Raw genomic sequence first — 10358 nt, 5'->3', positions numbered from 1 at the left:
GGTGACTGGTTTTAGTTTTGTATGATTCCATCTTCTCTCTTCTCAGAATATCAATCGCTTCTTTTAAAAAGTTGTTAACAGCTTCCCTAAAGCAGAGGTCCCTGACCTCCAGGATCTAAGGTGGAACTGATGTAATAATAGAAACAAAGTGCACAATAAATGTAATGCGCTGGAATCATCCCCAAACTGCCCCACCAACCCCAGTCCACAGAAAAACTGGCTTCCATGAAACCGGTCCCAGGTGCCAAAAAGGTTGGGGACTGCTGCACTGGAGTGTGCAGTATGTCTACAACTAACCCAAGTCTGCTTTCTTTTACATTTTTATTTATTGAGGGACAATGGACATATTGATATAACATTACATTACCTGAAGGTGTACAACTTAATGATTTGATACTTGTTTATAAGTTCACTTTTGGGAGTGGTCCCAATTCCTCCCTCCAATCCCTTATAACATTGCTGCCATTCAATTCACTTTTCATATGCTAGAATCACCCTGTTCACTGTTGCTACTATTACTTTGGACAAAGAATTATCTCTAAGATTAGGTAGGTATACAAGCAATGAAGAGTGTATTTTACCTTCATTTCTTCCTTCTCAGATACCTTCCTTCCTTCTCAGATACCTTCTTTCTTTATGTTGATCTGAATTTCCAATTGATATTATTTACCTTCTCTCTGAAGAACTTCTTTTAACACTTCTTGCAAGGCAGGTCTGTTGTTCAGTTGCTCAGTCATGTCCAACTCTTTGTGACCCTGTGGACTGCAGCAGCCAGGCTTCCCTTTCCTTCACTATCTCCTGGAGTTTGTTCAAACTCATGTCCATTGATGCCAGTCTCTCCCTTTCTTCCTGCCCTCAATCTTTCCCAGCATGTGTCTTTTCCAATGAGTCAGCTCTTCACATCAGGTGGCCAGAGGATTGGGTTTTCAGCTTCAGTATCAGTCCTTCCAATGAATATTCAGGATTGATTTCCTTTAGGATTGACTGGCTTGAACTTGCTGTCCAAGGGACTCTCAAGAGTCTTCTCCAGCACCATAGTTCAAAAGCATCAGCTCTTTGGTGCTCAGTCTTCGTTACGGTCCAGCTCTCACATCTGTACATGACTAGTGGAAAAACCATAGCTTTGACTAGATGGACCTTTGGCAAAGTGATGTCTCTGCTTTTTAATACGCTGTCTAGGTTGGTCATAGCTTTCCTTCCAAGGAGCAAGCTGCAGTCACCATCTGCAGTGATTCTGGAGCCCAAGAAAATAAAGTCTGTCACTGTTTCCTTTTCTCCCCCATCTATTTGCCATGAAGTGATGAGACTGGATGTCATGATTTTCGTTTTTTGAATGTAATAAGTATTAAGCCAGCATTTTCACTCTCCTCTTTCACCTTCATCAAGAGGCTCTTTAGTTCTTTACTTTCTGCCATTAGGGTGGGGTCATCTGCATATCTGAGGTTATTGATATTTCTCCCAGCCATCTTGATTCCAGCTTGAGCTTTATCCAGCGCAGCATTTCGCATGATGTACTCTGCATAGAAGTTAAATAAGCAATGTGATAATATACAGCCTTGACATACCCCTTTCCCAATTTGGAACCAGTTCATTGTTCCATGTCTAGTTCTAACTGCTTGTTCCGTTGCTGCTTGATCTGATACAGGTTTCTCAAGAGGCAGGTAAGGTGGTCTGGTATTCCCATCTCTTTAAAATATTTCCACAGTTCGTTGTGATCCACACGAAGGCTTTAGCGTAGTCAATGAAGCAAACAGATGGTTTTCTGGAATTCCCTTGCTTTTTCTTTGATCCAATGGATGTTGGCAATTTGATCTCTAGCTCCTTTCTCCTTCAGTTTTTTGTTTGTCTGAGAAAGACTTTATTTCTCCTTCATTTTTGAATGATAATTTTGCTGGATACAACATTTTAGGCTGGTTGTTATTTTCTTTCAACACTTGGATATCTCACTCCACTCTCTTCTTGCTTTCTTGGTTTCTGATGAGAAAGCCCAATGTAATTTCCATCCTTGTTCCTCTACAGGTAAGGTGTTTCCCTCCATACCCATCTTTGGCTTCTTTCAAGATTTTCTCTTTGTCCTTGGTTTCTTACAGTTTGAGTATAAAATGCTTTGCCATTGATTTTTTGGTATTTATCCTGCTTGGTATTTCTTGAGCTTCTTGAATTTGTGGTTTGGTGTCTATCATTAATTTTGGAAACTTGTAAGTCATTATGACTTCAATGCCTTACAAGTCATTTCTTCTCTCTTCTTTCTCTTCTGGTTTTCTCATTATGTGTATGCCACACCTAAATGTCCCATGTGAAGTGAAGTCACTCAGTCGTGTCTGACTCTTTGCGACCCCATGGACTGTAGCCTACCAGGCTCCTCCGTCCATGGGATTTTCCAGGCAAGAGTGCTGGAGTGGATTGCATTTCCTTCTCCAGGGGATCTTCCCAACCCAGGAATTGAACCCGGGTCTCCCGCATTGCAGGCAGACGCTTTACCGTCTGAGCCACCAGGGAAGCCATAATTCGTGCTTATTCTGTTCTAGTTTTTTTCCACTTTGCATTTTTTCCAGGTTTATTGAGATAGAGTTGACATACTGGGTAAGTTTAAGGTATAAAATGTGATAATTTGATACACTTACATATTGCAAAATTATTACAATAGTATTAGTTATCTCCATACCATCACTTTTTTTTGATGAAAGCATTTAATAGCTACTCTCTTAACAATTTTCAAGAACATAATACAGTATTGTTAACTTAAACACCATACTTTAGATCCCCAAACTTGTTCACCTTATAACTGGATATTTGTACCCTTTGACCAATACCTGCCAATATCCTGAGCCCCAGCCCCCGAAATCCACCATCTTCAGTTCAGTTCAGTCACTCAGTCGTGTCTGACTCTTTGTGACCCAATGAGCTGCAGCACCCCAGGCCTCCCTGTCCAAAACCAACTCCCAGAGCCTACCCAAACTCATGTCCATTGAGTCGGTGATGCCATCCAACCATCTCATCCTCTATCGCCCCCTTCTCCTCCTGCCCTCAATCTTTCCCACCATCAGGGTCTTTTCGAATGAGTCAGCTCTTCGCATCAGGTGGCCAAATTACTGGAGTTTCAGCTTCAACATCAGACCTTCCAGTGAACACCCAGGACTGATCTCCTGTAGGATGGACTGGTTGGATCTCCTTGCAGTCCAAGGGACTCTCCAGAGTCTTCTCCAGCACCACAGCTCAGAAGCATCCATTCTTGGCACTCGGCTTCCTCTATAGTGACCATCTTACTGTCTAGAATTTGGTTTTTAGTGCATGCTATTTTAGGACTGTTATGTATTCTCAGTTTGGGGTTCACTCAGCTTAAGTCGGTAAATTTATGCCCTTTTACCAAATTTGAGGATTTTCCAGTTATTATTTCTCTGTATTTTCTGCACTGCACTCCTTCTTCTCTCCTTCTGGGACTCCAGGGACATCAGTGTATCTTGGTGCTGTCCGATAGGCTCCTGGAGTTGTTTGTTTTTCTCACCTACTGTTTCCTTGTTTGGGCTGCGCGGTTTGTATTGGCCCAACTTCAAGTTCACTGTTTCTTCCCTCTGTCATCTCCATTCTGCCACTGCGTCCATCCAATGAGTTTCTTATTTTTGTATTCTTTAGTTCTAAAATTTCCATTTGGTTTTCCTTTATGTTTTCTATTTCTTTGCTGAAACATTTTATCAATTATTTCTCTATTTCAAGAGTGTTCACGGTTGCTTGTTGATCCTTTCCTTCCTTTGCCCTTTCCTTTTTTTCTTATGATGGCTGCTTTAAAATCCTTGTCAGATAATCTCAACGTCTATGAAATCTTGATATTGGGATCTGTTGATCGTCTTTTCTCATTCCAGTTCAGATCTAGTAATATTTGATTTTATCCTGGATTTTTGGGTATTATGCTACAACAATCTGTTTCCTTTAAACTAACCTTCTACTTTAGTATGCCTTCAACCTGTTTCAGTTCAGAATGCACATTATGGCTCACTTCTGTGGTTTGTGTGTTTGAATGTCAATTTAGTTCCAAATTCAGTGCTATTTTGGTCTGCCCTGCTAGTGTGCTACCCAGAGGCCAATCTAAAACCATGCAGTATTCCACATCATAGTTCAGTTCTCAGAGATTTTTCTATGTTAATTTCAGTGGGTTTCATGCATAGGACACTTGAATGTATGCCAACTTCATACACAAATTAAAAGAATCTCTTGCTGTAGCTCCTCCTTTTCCGTAACCCTCCCCAGCACTCTGGCTGTGAGGAGGTGAGTGTTGCCTCTGTTACCTTGGCTTCATACAGGCTGCCGTGGAGTGGGGGGTGGGGAGGGTGGGGTGTCCCCTCTGATCACCTTAGTGCAAGGTGGAACTGAGACCATTTGCTGTGAAGAAGCCTGGGTGTGTCTGCTGGAGGACAAGAGGCCACATGAGAAGATTAAGATCCTAAAATGACACGCTGAAGCACAGCAATGTAATGTAAAATTCTTAAGAGTAGCTTGTTATTTTCTACTAAATTTTTTTCTTTAGAATTATTTATATATTTAGAGTACAAGTTTTTTTTCTATTTTGTAAAAAGAATCTCTCTCCATTATGGTTCTTTTCTTTATGGCATTATGATACAGAAGTTTTATTTCATTTTTAGGTGTTCACATCTATTATTAATTTCCTTTACATCTCTTGAGATTTTGTTTCTTAATTAAGCAGGTTCTTTCCAAAGATTTACTTTAATCTTATTTTGTAAACAAACAAGCAAGAAAAAAAAAAAATCCCCTAAAAAACAATGTAATCGACTAAATGATGGTAACTGCAGAAGAGCGAGCTAGGAGTTTGAAATAGTTGTCTCTATGCATGGGCTAGAGTGAGGAGGGCCTGGCAGAACAGTGCTGCCTTTCTACTGGGACTCTCCCTCACGGCTCTGCCTGAAAGCTACACTGGTGGAATGTCCTGGACCTGACCACTTTCTTACTACCCTCGCTTCGCCAGTCTGATCAAGACCCCTGGTGGTTCAGATGGTAAAGAATCTGCCTGCACTGCAGGAGACCTGGGTTTGATCCCTGGATTGGGAAAATCCCCTGGAGAAGGGAATTACTCCAATATTCTTGCCTGGAGAATTCCATGGACAGAGGAGCCTGGTGGGCTACAGTTCATGGGGTCACAAACAGTCAGACACGACTGAGAGACTAACACTGTCCCACTTTGCCTCATCTCTGGCCGAACCCCAACAGCCAGCCCCTTGGTGCATGCTTCCTGCGTACCCCCATTTCAATTGTCTTCTGCTGCGAAATAAACCACTTCAAAACCAGTGTATTAAATCTCACAGTTCTTTGGTTTTCCTGAGCTGAGTGAGGTGGTTCCTCACTGTATGTGATGTTGCTGGGGCTCTGGGCATCTGTGGGCTCAGCTGGATGGAATGAACATCCAGGTGGCTCCTCAACCTGACAGGCAGTTGGCTGGGCCCCAGCTGTGACTGTGGGCTCAATTCTCCTCCAATAGGGCACCTCCACAGAGCTTCCAAGAGGAAGGCAGTAGAAGATGGGAGTCTTCTTAAGGCCTGGGGTTTTTGGTCTCAGAATATCCATCCCACTGCCTGCTAATGGTGCAAGCAGTCACAAGGGCAGCCCAGACTCAAGGGGAGTAGAGGAACCACTGGGGATCATCTGGGGAGACCAACTACCGTGATCTCCTTCAATTTTCCAGTTTCCAGAGACATCTTATAAAAGCAAAAGACATCACTCCCCTGCTGAAATCTACAATGCCATCAACATGCTCACTATATGTAATGCTAATACCCTGCCCCTCACACCTCTGCCCTCCCCATGTGGTCTGTTTTCCCAGCATCCCTAATTCACCACGCCTCGGAGCCTCTGTACTTGCTGTTCCATTATGCTAACAGTTTTCCTCCCAGCGTTCAGTTGGCTACTCTGCTGCTCTCCTCACTGCTGTCACCTTCTGGACACCTGATGCTGTTGATTTGTTCATGTTTTGGGTCTCCACTAGAATGCAAGGTGGAGGTGCAGGTGGAACCTTTCTCTTCCCTCTCCTATACTCACTCCTAACACCTAGAAAAGCACTGACCACAGGGATGACATACCATAAACATACTCTACTCTGTGGTTAACTGAATTTTGCTTTTCTGGCAGCTGAGATGGTAAAGAATCTGCCTGCAATGCAGGAGACCCAAGTTCGAATTCTGGGTCGGGAAGATCCCCTAGAGAAGGGAATGGCTACCCACTCCAGTATTCTTGCCTGGAGAATCCCATGGACAGAAGAGCCTAGCAGGGATACAGTCCATGGGATCACAAAGAGTTGGACACAACTGAGCAACTAACACTTTTAAACTAACATTTCCCTAAATCTTGGGCATCCACTACTTTGAGAAATACACAAATTAATTCTAAATTAATTCAAATTAATTCTAGGAAAAACTACAGTGGTATCTGGCAGACAGATCCAATAATATATCAGTCCTACATACTCAATAGCAAATAGTTCCACCTTCCTAATAAAAGCCAACAGCTGCTTTTCTGTACAGGGCAGCTGCTGCAAAGCCCAGCTCCTGATGGTCTGTAATCAATCTGTCCCATGCACGTGGGGACCTCAGGAAACTCGTAAGACCCACTCTGGACAGAAGCCACGGGAGTGCTGCCTTTGGAATTTTAATGCATTTCTGGTGTCAGATGTCCCTCATTAATTCACTGCATTTAATTAGGGGGCTAAACAGGAATCCCTAAACTCTGCTTTCTCAGTGGTTCCTGAGAACCCACTTCGGTCCAAGGGTATCAACCAAAGTGAATCCACATTTATCCAGGAAGCAGGTGCATGCTGAGGGCAGAATTCTTACAGACACACATCCCACATGTGTCAAAGACAAATCTAAGTTTAAGACAAAATTAATAAAGCCTGTTTATTTAGAAACTTGCTGCAAGGGAACTCCTGCCGTCGTCTTCGCTTCCGCAGGGGTTCAAAAGTGTCAGGGGGTACATTTTATTGCGTAAAACTGAGATCTGTTTAGTTGCTCAGTCGTGTCCAACTCTTTGCCACCCTATGGACTGCAGCACACCAGGTGTCCCTATCCCTATCTCCTGGAGTTTGCTCAAACTCGTGTGCAGAGTCGATGATGCCATCCAACCATCTCCAGGCTTTGTTGCCCCCTTCTCTTCCTGCCCTGTCTTCCCCAGCATCAGAGTCTTTTCCAATGAGTCGGCTCTTAGCATCAGGTGGCCCAAGTATTGGAGCTTCAGCTTTAGCATCAGTCCTTCCAATGAATATTCACAGTTGCTGTCCTTCAGGATTGACTGGTTTGATCTCCTTGCGGTCCAAGGAACTCTCAGCACCAGTTGGAAAGCATGAGTTCTTTAGTGATCAGCCTTCTTCATGGTCCAACTCTCACGTATATACACGACTACTGGGAAAACCACAGCTGATCTTTTTCTGATCTTTATATTTATACAAAGATCTTTATACTGATCTTTGTCGGTGAAGATCTCTTTTATATGCTGTCTAGATGTATACTAATGTAGTTTCCAATTGGAAAACGTTCTGATAGGGCAGGTTTGTGGCGTGAAGGAGAGAGCAACTGATCTTCCAATGCATCTGGCCATGCTTGGTTGGCTGCAACAGGCCAAGCAAGCAGTCTGGGGACATTTCAAAAGAGGAAGGGGTGGAGGGTGTGTGGCCAGCCATTTCCTGGAACAAGTAGGGGCTGGTGGAATTCTTTTTTGCAGTCACACTGTCATCCTGGTTACTGGGGAGCAGAGGAGGTGTGTGGCTGCCAAGGCCGCATACAAACTGTGAAGTTCCTCATGTGATCACCGAATTTTATATCAGTACAATTTTGTTAGCGTTAGAAGTTATCTTAAAGTTCACTCGGTCACTCTGACCTACTATGCACTCCCCAAATACCACCCCAAATCCACTCAACAATTCGAAAGACTCATTAACAGGGTAGATCAGTGTCTAACTTGTGGCAAAGGTCAGAAGCAGAATTAGTTCTCCTGAATCTCAGGACTGTAAATATAACCACGTTTCTCAAGAATAAAACAAAAAGGAAGGAAAAGGAAAAGAAAGTCAGTGGCAACATGAACCAGTTCCAGCTGGGCCTATGGTGCTCATGTTTCTTTATTATTTTTAATAGACAGTTTTTATTGGGCTGCATGGGGTCTTCATGGCAGCACGTGGATCTTCACTGAGGAGCACTGAGCTCTCCAGTTGTGGTGGCTGGGCTTCAGAGTGCTGGGCTCAGTTGCTCTGAGGCATGTGGGATCTTGGCTCCCCAACCAGGGATTGAACCTGCATCCCCTGCATTGCAAGGTGGATTCGTAACCACTGGACCACCAGGCAAGACCCAACTCTTGCTTCTTTAGTGAGAGATCCGGGATACTGTTCTGGGGCTCAGAGGGAGCCAGCACTGGGGGAAGGGTGATACGTCTCTGGTCCAGTTCGGTCAACTCTCCACAGATCTACTTCCAACCAAGGAACATGAGGGAAAAGAGGGTGAGCGGGAGGGCGTCTGGAAAAAGAAAGTGCTTATGTTTTAAGGAGACCATGGAAGTGACAGCCCATATTCTGCCGTGCAACATGGGTGGGGTCTTTTTTTGGTGTGTGGGAAACTTATACATCTTAACCCCACTAACTGAATGTCATATAATAATCTCTTTTGACCCTACGGCCCTCCTTCCACTATTTTATCCTATAGAATCAAGGTATTTAGGGAAGAAAAAAATTACATGTTTAAAAAGACATATTAACTTTTTAATAAATGCAAAAAATTGGAAATACCTGAAGTACCCAACAACAGGATGTCAGGAAACATGGTGGAAGCCTTTGAAGTAGCTTTCCTCCCTCTCGTTACTGGGTGTTCCATCTGCCCATCCACCCCCATCCCTTTCTTGGTTGTCTCCACCGTCCATTCTCTTTAAGCCACTTCACAATGATTGACCTTGAGGGAAATTGACAGTGAAGATGATTCTTGTGCAGAGAAATGCAGATTTCATCCAGTGGAATTTAACTGATGGTGAATTAGCTCTGTGGATACTGGCCAATTCTGTCCGTCTTGTATCTATTAAAGAAATTCATTTCAGGATTCCTACTTGGCTTATTACTAAAACATCTTACTGAGTCTCCAATTAATTAACAACTACAATCTTTAACATGTTCATTTCGTACTTGAATCATGATTTTACTTTCCAATGAAGTTTATCCTTTAACAAAATGGTTAAGGGAAATTCCCCAGCAGACTGGTGATGAGAACTCAGCAATTTTACTACCAGGGCCCAGGTTTGATCCCTGGTCAACTGGAAAACTAAGATCCCACAAGCTGTGTGGCATGGCCAAATAAAAAAACAAAAAAACTCCAAGGTGGTTAAACTTAGTATAGTCATTTGATTTTATTTACAGCCCTCTTAAAATAGTTACAAAGACTTTGTAGCAACATGGACACATATTCCTGATCAAAAACATTCAGTAGGGAAAAAAACCAGAATGCAAAATTTGTGCTAGGTTGTAATTAAAACTCAAAATGACAACTCCCTAGGGAAATAGAGGGGAAAGAACTGAAACCTGATTTGTTAAGAGTTGTAGAATCTCGGGAGATTTTTTAAAAATCTTCACTTCTTGTTATTCTGTTCTCTGCTATACATTAAAAGAAACAAAGAGCCTGTGTGAGTTTTTTCTTGCTCAAATTGCCACTGTAACAAACTGCCACAAATTTAGTGGCTTAAAATAACACAGATTTGGGTTATAATAACACAGATATATCATCTTACTGCTCTAGAGGTTAGAAGTCCAAAATGGGTCTCACAGGACTAAAACCAACTGTTGGTGGGGTTGGTTCCTTCAAGCCCTGGGGAGGATTTTCTCACCTTTTCCAGCTCCTAGAGCCCACGGCCATTTCTCAGCTTGTGGTCCCTGCCTACATTTTCAAAGCCAGCAGTGCAGTATCTTCAGATGTCTTTGTTCTCACATCTCTGACTCATTTAAGGACCCATGTGATTACACTGGATCCTCCTACACAATACAGGACAATCTCCCCATATCTAGGTTCTTCCTGTAACCACATCTGCAAAATCCCTTTTGCCACTTAAGGTACTCATGAGCTGTGGGAATCAGAATGTGGACATCTTTGGCGTCCATGGTTCTTCTGCCTGTCACGGGTAACTGACCTCGATCCAGAGGATTTCTTTCATCTTGAAGTTCAATGAGAACTAAAGTTTCCCGATGTGTCTGAGTACAAGGAGATATAGCCTAAGATGATACTGAAATTAAACTCTGCAACAGGCAACACTCTAGTAGAAAAAATTTAAACAATTGTTGCCTCTGAGGGTGGGATGGGGACTGGCTAGGAAAGGGAACAGGGGAACTTTCT

The sequence above is a fragment of the Capricornis sumatraensis genome, chromosome 15 (assembly GCF_032405125.1).
Source record: "Capricornis sumatraensis isolate serow.1 chromosome 15, serow.2, whole genome shotgun sequence".
Taxonomy (NCBI): Eukaryota; Metazoa; Chordata; class Mammalia; order Artiodactyla; family Bovidae; genus Capricornis; species Capricornis sumatraensis.
The sequence above is the reverse complement of the archived record's forward strand: the minus strand, read 5'-3'. Positions refer to the sequence as shown.